Genomic DNA, 17,981 nt, shown 5'->3' with positions numbered 1-17,981 from the left:
ACATTGTTTTCAACAAAAATCCTAATGATGTATTTTAGCATATTTTAGCATATTTGAATAAAAGGAGATATGGCATGTACATCATTGACCGGTCATTACAGCATATTAAATAACAAAAGGACATATAAAAGGCAGTCGTAACATTCTACAGTAGTGTATACATTATGTCACGCTCTAAACTGTTCCTAGTTACAAAATAATGTGAATACTTTGAACAGAAACCTTTAAAAACATGCCAGACGCTCTAGACTTTCAAAATAACACAAACAATTTTAAAATGACATAAAAAGCGACTGACAAGATTCCAAGCTTCGACAGGCACGTACAGTACACTTACTAAAAAAACGAAATAAGAGTCTTCAGCAAGGTTTCAGATTTCTATGTGCATTATTAACTCAAACTGTTTGGTCCGCTCTAAAATGATGTATATGACATCATAAAAATTTGTTTAGATTTTATGCAATTTTGTAAGTTCCAAATATTTCGCTAGAATCTATATTTAGAATCTGTTCATAGATTCTTTTTTTTTTTTTCTTTTCTGCATATTGTTCATTTATTCAGAGAATCAACGTGTGTCAAAATCAGGTCTTACTAATTAATTTTTCCGACTTAAAGAAACATATTTCTCATTTTTTTTTTTTTTTTTTTTTAACACTCAAATTGATACTTTATTGCACAACTTGCTGTTAACAATAACACTTGATGTACAGCATTCCATCAAGTATCCCTGTTAATAGTGCCACCGAATATCCAGGGAGAATATTCAGTAGAATTAACAAAAAGAAAAAAAATTCTATCAATATCTAAATAAATAAATTGCTATTACAAATAGCTGTTTTAAATAGTCTACTACAAAATATGTTTATTTTTCTCTATATAAAATACTATATATTCATGTAACATTACACACGTTATCACAAAAGTTCGTCAATATATTACGGAATTTATCACTATTTATTTCGGAATGAGTTTTTGTATACTATCTTAAATGTTCCAGAAACTAAATGCGGTCACTGGTCGATGACCTCGCACGTTTTTTGTGCTTCAAGTTGGGATTTACACAATTCTGCAATGTTTTGTAATTTGGAATAAAAATACGAAAAGGTGAGATGTTTTAATTATATGTTTTATCTGTTATAAATCAAATGATTTGAAATAAATGTGTTATTTATTTGACCTACATAACGTTATGAACAATTGAACATGATCCCGTGTCGTGACCTTAAAATACCTATCAGCTATTTTGTAAACATACACATACTTGAATTTTCTGAAGTCATATTCGTACTACACACACACAGACAGATTCAAACATCCAAGATACACACACAAAACTCCTTCATAGTTGCATGTTTTATACATTTTAAGCATCACATTTGAAATTATATGCAGATAGGCTATAAAATATTAAGTGCCTCAAATTTTCAAGAATAACATCAAATTCTGTACACTTAGTTACTATATCTGCCCAGTAACATGGTATTAGTTATATTGTTCTTTATTTTTACCCCTTTTTCTTTATTTCTTAGCCAATTATTTTGAAGCAAATAAAGTATCCACACCCATATATACATACTTGTACAATGTAGACACACACACCAAACACACACACACACACACACACACACCAACACACACACACACCAAGTACAGATCTTTTCATATATATATTATAAGTAGATAATAAGTACTTGTATACCTTAACATTTAAGGTATCAGGTGCATTTATAAGCACATTGACAGCATATTGATATTACAAAATACTTTATGCTACATGTATATTTTCACATTTCTATAACATTACCTTAGTTTTTTCTCAAAATGTTATACACTTTTGTTAATAAACAGTTTATCTTCATGTTTACCAAACTATATAATTCTACTATATTATTTATTTCATATTTAAATATTTTCATTGTATCTACCCATTTAGATTTTTTATTCGAAACATAGTGTGCCTTATAGACTGAAAAGAACACTAAACTAAGCAAATGATTAAGTGCAAAGTAAGCTTTATCATTAATTTTGTATCCTATGACAAGAGAACGGAGACTTATAACATGTTCTTCTATGCCAACTCTTTTGAGTAAATCTTTCATTGATTTCCAAAATATTTTATGATATTGACATGTAATGAAGAAATGGTTATAGTTATCTAGTTCATTGCAATAAGTACATAGGTCATTTTGTGCAATTTTCCACTGGAAAAGCAGCTGTTCATTTGGTAAAATAAAATGCATCAATTTCCATCTGAACATTTTTATTTTATTATCTTTTAGATACTCAAAAGTGAATTTAATAGAGTCTTTGAATTCATTTTTGAGACTTCCATTACCAAAGAGTCTTTCCCATTTAGCAAATCCAATTGGCGTTTCTGTTATTACTTGACCTAGCACTATTTTATATATGTCTTTATTATTGATAGTAAGGATATCAGTATTGTCTCGAAATTTGATTCTAGTTCGGTTAATATGAACATTAGTTTTGAATGATTCTTCTGATTTTAATATGTTGACCCATCGTTTTGGTATGGAATTTTTAATTTTTAAGATTTCTGCAATCCAATTACTTTTATTTTTCAATTTTGAAATAATTTTTTCTTCTGATATCTTCCCCCTTTTATCGATTATGTCATTAATATATAATATATCGCTGTCAATCCAGTTATCAAAGAACAAACAGTTTCCTTGAAATTTTATAAATCTATTTCCCCATATTATTTGTTTTCTAATATCTAAATAATTCTCAATTTGATCATGATTAATATTGTTACAATTGTTAACATTTATCCATGTTTTTATCATCTCTTGATAGAAAATTGGTGTTTCGTTCCATATTTTTTTATCTAGCATTTTTATTTTATTCAAATTTATCTTGAAAATAAGTAAGTTTTTGCCAAATTTATTGAGGTATAGCTTTGGTAATACAGCCCAATTTGCATTCCCTGATTGTATTATTTTTATAATCCATTTTATATGTATTGATTTTATATAAGACTCGATATCAATCATATTTAAACCCCCCTCTGAAAATTTTTTAGTAATTATTGACCTTTTTATTTTATCTTTTCCTCCATTCCAAATAAATTTATATATTAAATTATTAATATTTTGTAGTTTATCTTTACTTATGATACTATTAGTTGCAATGTAAGTTATATTTGGTAGCAAAAGAGCTTTTACGATTAATATTTTTCCCAATTGGGTTAATCTTCGTTTTGACCATCTATCTACAAGTTTTGCTATTTTATCCATGACTTTTTCCATATTCAGTGTGTCACATTCTTTTCTGTCATAACCAAAGTAAATACCTAAGCTTTTAATTGGTTTATTTGTCCAATTTATATTTTCATATTTATCTTTTGAACTTTTTAATTTTCCTAACCATATCCCCTCTGTTTTATTTCTATTTAGTTTTAATCCTGAAAAGCTGCCAAATGTTTCAATTATACTAAGAGCCAGACTTATTTCTTTTCGTGACTGAAAAAAAAGAGTTGTGTCATCAGCTAATTGACAAATTTTTAAATTACATGATTTTCCATCTAATTTTATTGTTATTCCTTTAAAATCTTTATTACTTCTTAGCCTTATTGCCATTAATTCTACTGTTATGACAAAAAGAAGAGCAGAAATCGGACACCCTTGTCGTATACCACGATATATTTTAAACGGACCTGAAACCCACCCATTATTTAAAATACAGCCTTTAATGCCATTATACATAGTTTCCACCCATCTGATAAAGCCATTTTTAAATCCAAACTTTTTTAGCGTTTCTGTCATAAATGTCCATTCCAAAGAGTCAAAATCTTTACTAAAATCCAAAAAAAGTATTGCTCCTTCTATATTAAATTTTTCAGAGTAATCTATAATGTCTTGTATTTGTCTAATATTAAAACCTATGTATCTATTTTTGACATATCCAGTTTGATCTAGACTAATTATAGAAGGAAGAACATTTTTCAGTCTCTGTGCCAACACATAAGCTAGTAATTTCGTATCAATATTCAATAATGTTATAGGACGGTAATTATTTAATGAAAAAGGGTCATTCTTTTTAAAAATAAGCGAAATAGCACCTTTCTTTTGAGAATTTGTTAATTCTTTTTTTTCAAAATTATTATTGAAAACCTTGACCATAATATTCTTTAGACTACCCCAAAATTGTCTATAAAATTCTACTGTCAGCCCATCCAGACCAGGGGATTTATTTAATTTCATTCTAAATATTGCATCTGTACATTCAGTTTCTGTTACATTCCCTTCACATTGAATACTATCCGAGTCTTTTAGTTTTTTTGGTATTTCTGTTTCTTTAATATACATTTTAACATCATTATCATTAGGATTAGTTGACTCGTAAAGCTTTTTGTAGTATTTCACTTGTAAATTTAGAATTTTATCTTGGTCAGTTGTCGTAGATCCATTTTCATCATATAATTCAGTTATGATCTTTTTTGTTTGACGACTTTTTTCTAGTCCCAAGAAGTTGCACTATTTTTTTCCCCTTCTTCAAACCATTTTACCCTTGACCTAATTTTTTGCCCTTTAATTTTATCTTTATACAAACCCTCTAACTTATTTTCAACCTTCTCAATTTCTATTTTTAAGTTTTGACTTTTATCAATACCATTATCTATTTCATTATTAAGATTATTCAGTTGTTTTTCTAGAATATTAATTTCATCCTTTTTTAATTTAGCTTTAATTTTACAGTAGTCTAAACTTGCATCCCTTACTTCTATTTTCAAGTTATCCCATAGTATCCCCAGATCATTGCAGTTGAATGAATCTTTTTCATATTTAGATATCAACTTTTTGATTAAAATTGTGTAATCTTCATTATTTAAAACACTTGAATTTAATTTCCAATAGCCTCGTCCCTTATTTCCTCTGTCAGTATTAATTTTTAATGATACCGCATTATGATCAGTTAGTTTTTGGATTATAGGTCTAATGTCACAACTTTTACAATTTTTTTGTACTTCTTTTGATATAAAGAAATAATCAATCCTTGTGGCTTCTGATCTATCTTTTCTACACCAGGTAAATTGTCTTGTGTTTTTATTTTTGATTCTCCAAATATCTATTAATTTGGATGATTTTATCAGCCCTTTCAAACTTGTTACTGGTTTATCAAATTTTTTGGAGGATTTAGTTTTGTTTTTTGTATCAGTCAATGACCAAATATCATTCAAATCGCCCCCAAGGATAGTTTGGCCTAGTCCATTTTTATTTATATAAGATTTAACTTTTTTGAAAAAACTATTTCTTTCTCTGAATCTATTTGGAGCATAGATATTAACTAGTGTGTAGATATTTTCATTAATTTCAATGTTAATTAAGATAAATCTCCCTTCAGAATCCTTGTGTTCATCTATAATTTTGAAATGAATTCCATCCCTTAACCATATTGCTACCCCACGCGAATTACTTGTTCCATCACTTCTTAAAAGATTTTCACCAAATTCTTTATTCAAAGTATCTTGCATTAAATTTGTGAAATGAGTTTCTTGAATAAATATTATATCACATTTTTGTTGATTTGCCCAACTAACTATTTTAATTATTTTGTCAGGTTGCTGCAGGCCATTAGCATTGACCGTGCATATATGCAGATATTTATTCATGGTGGATTATAGTTAAATTTAATTATCTTCCTGAACTCCAAGCATGGTGAGTAATTATTCTTATTATCTCTGTAGTATTTTATCTTCAGCATTATTTGTTTATTACTTTTGATTGTGCCTACATTTATTTGAACTTTGAATTCTTTTATTTTTTTCCTTTTATCCGTTTCATAGACTTTACATGCTTGGATGATTTCTATTAGATTATCAGATCTGAGATATTTACCTGTGGAGTTGAAATCTACATCTTTGTTCATATGATTCTTTAAATGGCTGTCTAATATTTTGAGCAGTTCTTTATCACAAGCATTAACATATCTTACTTGATTTTTTTTTGTACTTAGTTTTTGATAATCTGTGATTAATATATTTATCACTTTTATAATGTTTATTCTGTAAGAAATTTAAACACCTGCTCCCCAGGTATACTAGTTCTCTATTTACAATTGTATTCGATCTATATTTTGACCTCATCCTATTTATAGCCTGTCTGGTCAATGTTATTTCATCTAGTTTTGAGGAGTTCATTTTAACTTTGCTTAATTTGTTGTGAATAGAGCTTTTTATGTTTATTTGTAAGATGATACATAAACACCTATTTAGTACATTAAAATACAATATACTCCACAAATACATTTTGTATAACATGATTATCAAAGTTATTAAACAAATAACTACATTTACACAGCATACTACTTTATTAGCTAGGCTTTCAGAGTAACACTTCTTTCCCTTTTTCTTACATATTTTTACATTCTTATACATAATTTCATACATATTGTTTTTATTTCCATTTACAAATTGATTAATTGTTTTATATGTCTTTTTCAGGATAACAACTACCTGAATTGATTGTGGATAACCTTCAACAGCTATACCACTCAAACAGTTTAAATGATATTCTGGATAATATATACAGTTAAAAATAAGTAAAAACAGTGCTATACAGACAGTATTGTGAGGAATGTGATTTTTATAATGCATTTTGGTTTTTCGATTTTTTTTATTTTTTTTTTATTATTGTTATAATAAATAAATTTTAGTCTTTATTTTTTGTAGTTCTTTACACATATATACAGTTTATGGTTTCTTTTTCTGCTTCTTTGCAGCTTCCTCTCTTGTAGCGTCGTGTAAATTTTCAGTTGGCGTTACTGGTGATTTTTCAATGTTTTGAGTTCTTGTTCTTGACTTGTTAGGCGTTTTGTTTGTTGCATTAGCCTGCTCATGACCAGGTTTTATTAAATATCTTGAGATGCCAGGTCTCCTGTAATCACTTTTAGGATGTTTTGGTTTTTCCTTCTTTTTTGGTGAATTGTCTTTTCTGGCGGACACCCTATCGTGATTATCGAGGATCGATTGTGAATGTTCTGTGTCACTCTCTGACCTACTCTTATCCTCGGTACTCATGAGAGGTTGTGTCGAACTCCGGAAATGGACCTCACTCTCCTGACTTGGCTTGTCGATATCATCTTGGTCTTGATTCTGCTCATAATTCTCACTATTGTCGTGAACATTAGAATTATCTTGTTTATTATCGCCATCAGTGTTAGTCATATATGAATCATTACCTTCAAATTCTCCTGAGTTTTCGTCGCATTCATACTGCTTATGGCCTGTTTGACCACATTTTTTGCACTTCCATCCATTCGGACATAGATTCTTGAAATAGATACTGCACTCCATATGAAACTTAACACAACTTAGAATATCGAAAGGATCAATTGTAATGAATTTATAATAAAAGCTTTCATGGCAAAAACTAAGAAATATTCATAAACTAAGTTTTTGAAAACACATTTTGAATTTTGGGTTAAAATTTATTTTTTTCTAAATTCAATGTTGACATTTCTTTGAAAAATATGATTTTTCTAACAGATAGGAGCATATACTTAAATAAGTATCATAGAAGACATCTATATTATCAATGACACCGGTTTCACTGCGATAAGAGTAAAAGCTATACTCACAGGTTTTTTCCACCTCATAGTGTATATAAAAAAACAATTTACGAGTTTCGAACATCGATAAAAATCTATACTGTTACCTCGAGCTCTTGTTTACCCTTCCGGAGCACCTGAGCTCAACTCCTTTTCTGATGGGTTTCGTTTTGCTCTGTTTTTAGTTTTCTATGTTGTGTTTTGTGTACTGTTGTTTTGTCTGTTTGTCTACTTCTTTTATTCATGTTGTTATCAGTTTATTTTCGACTTATGAGTTTGAATTCCCTTTGGCATCCTTTGCCTCTTTTTTATATCATTTGCATCGTTTCTTTTTTCAATAACGTATATAAAAAAGAAGATGTGGCATGAGTGCAAAAGAGACAACTCTATGTGTAAAAGGTTAACAATTGTAGGTCAAAGTACGGCCTTCAACACGGAGCCTTGGCTCACATCGAACAGCAAGCTATAAAGGATCCAAAAATGACTAGTGTAAAACAATTCAAACAGGAATACCAACTTTCTAATCTATATAAAAATCGAGAAACGAGAACGACCTATGAACTACACCAGCAAACGACAACCACTGAACAACAGGCCCCTTGTAAACTAATCTTGTATGATTAAATGTATATGTTTTATTTTGTTTCAAATATATCATCGACCAACCTATAGATAAAATTAAACTTGACTGTGTATATTAAACGATTTCCAAACTCATGCTATCAAAATCACATAAATCGGCTGACTCTGTACAATAAAATGGCAGAAACATTTTAACAATTTAACAGAAGGAAAAGATATATTAGATACCCCGTCACATAAACTGATTCGGTCATTGATCAACACCGTCTAGCGTAGGTGCATAAACGGAAATAATTCAATAAACTCTCTGACATGGTCATTGAACGTGCCATATTATCGAAACTGACATCTAATACAATCCTAGCTAAACAATATAACGCACGAAAGTATGTCAATACAGATTGGCCATAAAGAAACAGATAAGTGTCTATAGCTGGTGTACTTTAATGTAGTAATTTAATCTGGCGAGGAAAAAAAACCGGTCAGAGTAACGTTACGTAACATAGAAAAAAACTTATCAAAGATTCTAAGCATATTATTTTGAACACCAGACGCGCGTAGCGTCTTCAATTGACTCATCAGTTACGCTTGAATCAAATAAAGTTAAAAGGATAAATAAAGTACACAGTAGGAGAACTTGAGAGACAAAAATTATCACAAAAAGTAACTTCCAATATCATACATACTCTTCACCAGGGAATTAATCTCCGCAATGGCAATTAAGCTTCCTGTTGATTTGAATTTCCATAGATGTACTTTCAAAAACGATAGTACTCTAGAAAATCCATGTCCGCGGATACATAGAATAAGACGAGTTGGGTAAAATAACACAAAGCAAGAAGTGCCCCGGGCTTATCTCCATCAAGCATCTAGTGATTCGGTTTGGGCAAAATCTAAATCATTTAATGAGTCAGTAAATTTCAAGTTCAGAAAAAAATGTAATTGGGCACTGTTGGGCTATAAAATGTATAAGTACAGATAACTTAATTGATCCCAGACTGTTATGACTGTTCACTTAAAGTCTTTTTGGATGTTATCCTCTAAAATGTTTTATTTCTTTGGCTAACAATACTTTCCGTCTCGAGCGTAGATGATGACGGAAATTCCCCGCTTAATGATATAAAGGTTACTGGGTAATTCCATTGTCCGTATCTCAAAATATGAATAACGTCACGTAGTAGGTTAAAATACTATTATTCATGACGTTTTGAACCAATCAAAATATTGTGGTATACCTTTTGAAAAAATTACCCAGAGTTCATTATATTCCGAAACCCTGAATTCAGTATATTCTGAAAAAGCTAACTAGAAAAACATATGTTAATTATGCTCATAAAATTATATCATGAAGTTTTAACTACAATCCCCACTGAGTAAGGCTTCAACTCCCTACGGTAATACTACTTTACCATAAACTGAATTGCCTTTTATTCATCTTTTTAGTCAGTAATAATTTCATATGTTTTAATATAATCGAGTTTTTTAAACCAGGATACGTTTCAATTTTTCAAAAAATAAGATAGTGTATTGGAAGGTAGTTCGATATCACGTTACTTTCTCCTCAAATTCCTCCCCGAGTTAAAGAAACAAGCAATTACAGCTCGCATAATGGTTTAATACACATTGTAAACTCTTTCAGTATATTACTTGACCTTTCATGTTTGTTTACTTTTATTATATTTAATCTACCGTAGTATGAAACATTAAACATACACCATAATGAAATTAAATCTTACGGTCCTTCAACTTCATCATATACTACATTCATCTCACGTTTATCAATGTCTGCATTTTTTTCCATATTTGAAGAAATTTGAAGCTACCATCTTCATTGGCTATCCATTTCAATTAAGATGATTTGTAACGAAACTGACATTAGAATATCATATCTAAAATGGAATTAAATCGTCTTAAAACTATATTTAATTTCATTTGAATGGAGAAAATTAAATCAAATATTTTTGATTAATCCAATTTTGTTAAAATTAAATTTGGCTGTCAATTGTACTGATATTATCATTGATGAGGATTTGATGAATTGGCATGTGTGACTGTCAATCAGACCAGATCTCTTGCTTTGTCATGTTTAACATTATTATCCTTACTTATATCAAAGTAGACTTTAATTATTTTGAAACTACAAAATGAAAATGACTTTAAATCCTTGTAAGAATATTTCAAAAAGACATGGGAATTTGATCTGAAACTGACGAGTTTGCATAAGGGATAACTACACTGCAAATCCTTTTAAACAACTTTTTTTTTATAGAAATTTCGTATTATCGAGCATGTGAATTGCAGTATGTATTGCTCTCCAGTTGGACAACAGAGATTTACTATCTGCTTTTATACAAAACCTTATCAACAAATATGACAAGTTATGGATTTTAATAGGAGAAACACGAGAAGTACACTTTAGGTCTACCGATTTCTACCTCGATTGTTTTGTTGTTCGTTTTTCACCATCTTTCGGGTCCGAGTTGATGGTGTAACATCTTACAAAGACTACGGAATTATTTGTCTTATACATACGTTATGTCTTGCCAAGTAATCTAATATATATCTCGATGTGCCCTGTGGTTGTATAAAAGTTTGTATTGGTTTTTGTACGCTTCATTGTAATTGTCGGGCTAATTTTTGATAGTAAATGAATGATTTCTTTGCCAGATTATTTTATTGATTAAAAAGAGACGAAGGATACCAAAGGGACATTCAAACTCATAAGTAGAAAATAAACTGACAACGCCATGGCTAAAAAAGAAAAAGACAATCATTCTATTACCTCCTGACTTTGTTTATCAATTCACAGTTGTTGCGTGATCGTCAGATTGCAAAGAATTTCGCATAAACTAGAGTATTTTTTTCTAATCCTTGGTGAAGATGTCACTGAGACTTTCAGATGAAGAACAGCGATAAAAGCGCTGTTCATTTGCTTCATGTGATGTTTGCTGTGCATGTACCAATGTGTATCCTTTCTTTTCTATTACAAATATTCTTTGATTCTCTTTGAAATTGGATACATGTTAGTGACTAATATATGTTGTACGAAAATCCATTCATTGAGAATGTGCCAAAGCTGAAAGTATGGACAAAAATGATGGACAAATATGAAAACTATAAAGATTAGTTTACTCTAATTGCATCTGCATTTTGCATTATGTGTTTGATTTGTGGACTCTGATTTGTCTTTGTGTTTTTGAATGAAATATAAAGGGACATTTTAAAATCTATTTATCACATACTTATAAGCATTTTTTTTAAAACTTTGGGAACATTTTTATTACTATCTGTTCAGATACATATAGACCTACATGTTATTTCTTTCATTTTAATATTTTCAATATAACGTAGCTTTTATTAACAACAGTCCTTTAATATTATAATGCCCATATCTGTTTTTTCGATAGTGAAAGAGTTCTTTATTTTCTCAACAAGTTCCGCTGTCTTTTTTCTCGATGTTATAAAAACGAGAATCTTACTCGTCAACCATTGTTGATAGGAACGGTTATGACGTCATTGAGATAAACAAAAATAACCGAATCTTTTCGCCGACTAGAAATATTACTAAGGCAAATGTTGAAACTTGTGAAGTTTTTATATGTGCAAAACAGCACATTTTCTAAAACATATATTATAAATATATTTATCATACTTCATGTCAAAATGCCAGATTTTGATTGGTTAACACGGGGGAGACAATTTACTCTATCCCATGGCAAATACTCTATTACCCTTCACGGAGACGCTTGCTCAAGTATGCGCTTATGTATTATTGTCATTTTGTTTATTTTCTTTGGTTACATCTTCTGACATCAGACTCGGACTTCTCTTGAACTGAATTTTAATGTGCGTATTGTTATGCGTTTACTTTTCTACATTGGCTAGAGGTATAGAGGGAGGGTTGAGATCTCATAAACATGTTTAACCCCGCCGCATTTTTGCGCCTGTCCCAAGTCAGGAGCCTCTAGCCTTTGTTAGTCTTGTATTATTTTTAATTTTAGTTTCTTGTGTACAATTTGGAGTTTAGTATGGCGTTCATTATCACTGAACTAGTATATATATTTGTTTAGGGGCCAGCTGAAGGACGCCTCCGGGTGCGGGAATTTCTCGCTGCAATGAAGACCTGTTGGTGACCTTCTGCTGTTGTCTGTTCTATGGTCGGGTTGTTGTCTTTTTGACACATTCCCATTTCCATTCTCAAGTTTAGCTTAAATAAATACGGCTGATTGTTATGTACAAGACGACATAGTTTATTACTTTGAATTTGAAATTTAATAGACAGTAATAACAGAACATTCAGTATAATAAATTAAATAACACATATCTGCAAGGGTGATATAGCAGATTGTTATCCCTCGAAAAGACATTTTCAACCTTGGCTTCGCCTCAGTTGATAATGTCTTCTCGGAGTAACAATCTCCTCTACCACCATCTTAGTTATGTGTTATTTATATATTGACGCATTCCCCGTTTCCATTCTCAATTTCATTTCGTGTATGTTACGAGGAACTTATTTCCCAAATGAACCTTTAATACAATCATATTTAAAAATATTTCAATTTGTCGTTTTCTACGCCTCTGTTATCATATGAGCTGCGTCGAATAGAAATCGACATTATGCAAATGAATATCAATACATCTATTAACCTATTTCGGGTTGGAAAAATTTCTACGGAAAGTCTGTAATTGTTTGAAAATTGGGTTGTTATAAGAACTCTACAAAACAGACAAAAAATCATCTTTTATTTCTTATTTGAATGGTCTAAAATCAATTAAAGTCTAATACATGTACATGTATACGTGCATTTTTTAGGTCGATTTCTATCCAGCGCAACTCATATATAGACCATGCCGCTGATTTTCTCTTGTGAATTATTCTTGTCACGCAGGAACTTTTTATACCTGAATATACGTTTTTGGTTTTGTCCATTGTAGATCTTCTCTTTTAGATAGTTTTCTCATTGGTAATCATATCACTTCAATTAATAAAACTAGCATTTAGAAAATCAAATTTAGATCAGTATCTTGTAATTTTGTGTTCTCAATCACAAACATACTCTGATTATACTGCAGTATCTCTGTTTGCAATTTGGAGTTTTATTTGAAAGCATTCGAACATCATATGACATGATTATAGACAATTTATCGTTATTTGGTCGCAACAGAGTAAGTTATTAAAGTGTCAATATTTTCCTATTAACCTTATACATAATTGTTTTTGTATTTGTAGGATAGATTAATAAGTAAGACTTTAAACCAGCCCACTTTTTAAAACCTGAATGAAAATATGAACAACGACAGATATAGACAAATTGACCAAAGTAAAAACAAAGAAAAAAACGAATGATGTTGTGCACACAAAACTTATTTTTGATATTTGCCTTCTTTATCTGCGAGGCGAAATGTATTGGAAGCCTTGCAAGTAGCATTCTTGGTTTAGTACAATTGCATAATTCAAATCCTGATAATATACAAATAAAATACATCATTCGATTGATGCAATTTTAAAGCGCGAATGATACTCTTTGAGGATTGAAAGTCCAACTACATCGGTACCGAACAATTGCCGTTGAAAAGTGTAGAATACTCATTTCCTCGAACAAGATACGTCTTTATGGTACTTACCTGGTTAACTTGTAATCAAAATATAAAGTATTTGTGAGGATAAAAACACAGACATAACTATAGAACAGCCAAATCTGTCCTATACCTGTTAATAACAACTCTATGAAAAAGTGTTCAATGCAATTTGTAACCATTCAGCATGCAATTGTTGGAAATTTGAATAACATTTCTAGTCTCGAATATGCTTAATTTATGAATAAAAATAATATTTCATCGATTAAGTCAGGAAAAGTTTATGTTAGGGAAATTATCACCACTTACAAAAGGCAAATTGAAAAAGAAAATATTTTGCAGAATTTGACAAAGGAAATAAGGTTTCGAATATAAGGCACACATTATTACTTACGTTCTTCGAAAAATATAGTTAAAAGAAACAATGATGACGTGAGATGATTGGAATTAAATTGTTTATTGATTACTGTCAGATATACGTGCACATATCGAACCTAATCAATATCCTTGTATACCTAAATGTGAACCCAAAGATTTCATGAACTCAGTAATGTACCTAAAAGTGAACCCAAAGATTTCACAAACTCAGTAATGTACCTAAATGTGAACCCAAAGATTTCATGAACTCAGTAAAGTGAACCCAAAGATTTCATGAACTCAGTAATGTACCTAAAAGTGAACCCAAAGATTTCATGAACTCAGTAATGTACCTAAAAGTGAACCCAAAGGTTTCACGAACTCAGTAATGGTCGGTACTTTCCTGCAATTCTTCACTAATACATTAAGAAATTATTAGTAAACTTAGGTTCCAACTTCCTCAAGCAAATTGACGAAAGATGTAATGTGGCAGTTCTTTGTAGGTTTTGTACTTTATTTTGGCCTTTTTGACTTGCATTATTCGAGCGCTACTGATGAGACGTACACATATTATAATGAATTTATCTGATTATTTAGTTACTAACGTATTAAGGTACTTATACATCCTTAGCTTTTATATAGTTTAAAGATTGAGCGTTCCCGATTAAGGTTAATCCAGAAAAGCATTTCGGATTAATTGTTAAGTATTATTTTCTTGTCATGCAATACTTTTCCATCTTTTCAAACGTGTCTAGAGGTGTTTAAAGCGTACATTGAATTCTAAGATACTTTGATTAGTGTCTGTTGGAAATTGTAAGAAAATTAATTTTACACTTAAAACATGTAAAACGCAATATAAAACGATCTATTAGAATCTAATCTATAAAACCTTTAAAAGTTCAAAAAGACATATCTAATCAAACACTTAATCTGATGTAAAATGTATAAATAGAAAATTTAATCAACTGTTAACGATACTTATGAAAGTGTTCCATGTAGATAATTAGCTAATAGGTCTTATTCACAAATTAAAGGAAGGATATCAAAGTTAGATAAGTACTGTAAAAACTGTTTTATATCTGTTTTGATAGATGAGGTTGAAAAATTTAATGGGAAACGTGATTAAAAGGGTAGCCATAAAGTTAACGTGCAGGTTTGTAATAATTGTAATTAATTGATTTACCAACCGTGAGTAAAACGATTCAGAGGCAATTCGTGTATGGAAACCTTCTGATTACATAATCACAACTATAATCCGCGATCATTACTTCATTGATTAAGGAAAAAGTAGTTTACCGATTTTAAAATTGGTACGGAATAGATGATAACGTAATAATAAACACTATGAAAGGGTATAGAAGAGGGACGAAAGATACCAGAGGTACAGTCAAACTCATAGATCGAAAACAAACTGATAACGCCATGGTCAAAGATAAAAAGACAAACAGACAAATAATAGTACAGATGACACAACATAGAAAACTAAAGACTAAGCAACACGAACCCCACCAAAAACTTGGGGTGATCTCAGGTGCTCCGGAAGGGTAAGCAGATCCTGCTCCACATGTGGCACCCGTCGTGTTGCTTATGTTATTACAAATCCGGTAAATAGTCTTATTCGGTAGGTCACATTCGTGAAAAGGGAAGGGTATTGTAGTTACGACATAAGGAACATATCCGATATCATCTGTGAAACGGTTATTCCATAACGGTCAACCAACTAGTGATGGCGTCCGTAAAATTTACGAAGGGATGATTTCAACTTCATCATTTGGAACTCTTGGTTTAATAGCTTCCTTGTGAGCATGAACCACAAAAGGAAAGAGACAATGTGCGTCTCAGACTTTTTATGTTTAGTGTAATACAACTACTACTTAAACGTAGTTAACTTGTAGTGTAAAATTCTCTCATTGGTTTATTTGCTATGCATCTGTTTTTCATTGAATTAATTTTGCCTGCTGGAAACGCAAATGATGAAGCTCAAAAAGTTGCTATGAAACGTCTGTTTTGTTTGAGGTTTTAAAGTTTTTGGGTTTTGCTCAGTATTGAAAGCAACACTGGTATGTTAAGATGACGAAAGATGCTGTTATGTTAAAATGAAAAAAAATCGCTGTTACGTTAAGATGATGAAAAGCACAGTTCCGTTGCATTCGGTTTTGTCAAGTACGTTTTGATTGCTATTTCATGAATATAATGAACATCATGGTTCATTTTCCTTTCCATTAAAATCTGTGGATAAAAAAACGTAAAATTAATCCATTGTGATTTATTTTATTATATATTTATTGTAAGTTTTTGGTAAGCTATATCATTAATCGATATCAGATATAATCACTGTCGCAGAAAACTCATGATGGGCCTTATTCTTTGTGAGTGCTTGAGAATATTTCATCGGCAACATTATCAAACGCAGCAACAGCATTCTAGTTTATTTTTGCTTTACTATCTATTTCTCTGTATCTGAAAAATGGAAAAAGGTGGTAAAATTTTTATTAAAAAAAGTAAACAGTTTGATTAACTTTTATATGTAATCTAAAATGCTGACTAATACATGTAATATAATCTTATATTAATGAACAGCTTTTAACACCTCTATCAAATTACAAAATCTTTTCGGTGTCGTCTTTAAAAAATGCATTTTTTTTTCATTTTGGTAATATGAGAGATTAAGAAAACTACCAGCAAAATCTATACCGCGGTAACCAGATTCTAGGTTTATAATGAAAATAAAACTTTATGAATTTTATGCCAAAATTTAAAGCCGAGGTATAAGTACTAATACCTAAACAAATTAAGAGCTACATTAACAAACGGGATCTACAATTACAGCCAATTCAAATTCATTTTTAATCATTTAATACACAAAACGTGCGTTTTGTACATAACACGCGTCAGTGGCGCTCGAACCAGCACTGAGGAAGGCCAAAATGAATAACAACGTTGTCGAGCATTGAAAACCAGAAGTTAAGAATGTCTAGAAAAGTCCATCTTTGATCGGGTTTGGTAGAAACATCTTAGTTTTTCGAATGATTTCTACTTTCAGACAGTAAATTTAAAGAAACTGTCTATGATATATTATGTCATCAAGAAAGTGTTGACTACTTAGCAGGTGCTACCTTATGGGACGGATTGACAATCAGCCTTGACATCGTACCCAGTGATTAAAAATAGCATCAAAGATACCAGAATCATACTAGAAAAAAATAGGGAAATCAAGTGAACAAACAAAACATGAATTAATGAAAACGTCAATTTCAGTAGTAGATTTCCGATGATAAGTTATGACCATGATTGTATATCTTAAATCTTTTTTCCTCGTGTAGTGATTCTATCAAAATAACTAAAGGCTCAAAAAGGCATATGTCGCTTCAGAGGAGAAAATATGTGAAAAGGTTTAGTCGACGACGGACACTGGAAACAAGACGACGGACTCCAAGTGATGGCAAAAGCTCGCGTGACCATTTATGCCAGGTAAACATTTCTGAAATCTGTCTGATGACAATGTTCACTGCATCTATCACAAAGAATTTGAAATTAAGGATACCACAAACACAGTTAAGTCTGCCTCATATCTTGATTTACTCCTGCACATTGACAATGAGGGTCGGTTGAGATCTTAACTTTACGACAAAAAGGATGATTTCAATTTTCCTAATGTGAGCTTTCCATTTCTATGAAGCACATTTTAGAAGCGTCTGCTGATGGAGTATATACTTCACACATGATACGATATTCCAGGGCTTTCTTTTTGTTCTATAAATATTGCCTTGATGGAGGTTAACTACTTACACCAAAGGTTCAAAGTTGCTCAATGAAGTAAAGGTTTAAAAAATGAAACAGATGTCATAGTGGTTGAATGACCGAAATGGAATAACATTCTAACATATCACCAAAAATAT

General features: G+C 30.8%; 1 long non-coding RNA gene across 1 annotated transcript; it reads left to right on the top strand.

Annotated features, from left to right (window-relative positions):
- Window positions 1-891: 891 nt before the first annotated feature.
- Window positions 892-6,678, top strand: LOC127726735 (uncharacterized). Its single transcript, XR_007993654.1, has 3 exons — window positions 892-1,104; window positions 5,578-5,675; window positions 6,461-6,678. It is a non-coding gene; the product is annotated as an uncharacterized LOC127726735 (long non-coding RNA).
- Window positions 6,679-17,981: the final 11,303 nt, after the last annotated feature.

This window comes from Mytilus californianus, unplaced genomic scaffold (assembly GCF_021869535.1).
Source record: "Mytilus californianus isolate M0D057914Y unplaced genomic scaffold, xbMytCali1.0.p SCAF_18, whole genome shotgun sequence".
In the NCBI taxonomy this organism is placed as follows: domain Eukaryota; kingdom Metazoa; phylum Mollusca; class Bivalvia; order Mytilida; family Mytilidae; genus Mytilus; species Mytilus californianus.
Note: the sequence above shows the minus strand (reverse complement) of the source record. Positions and strands in the feature narration are given on the sequence as shown.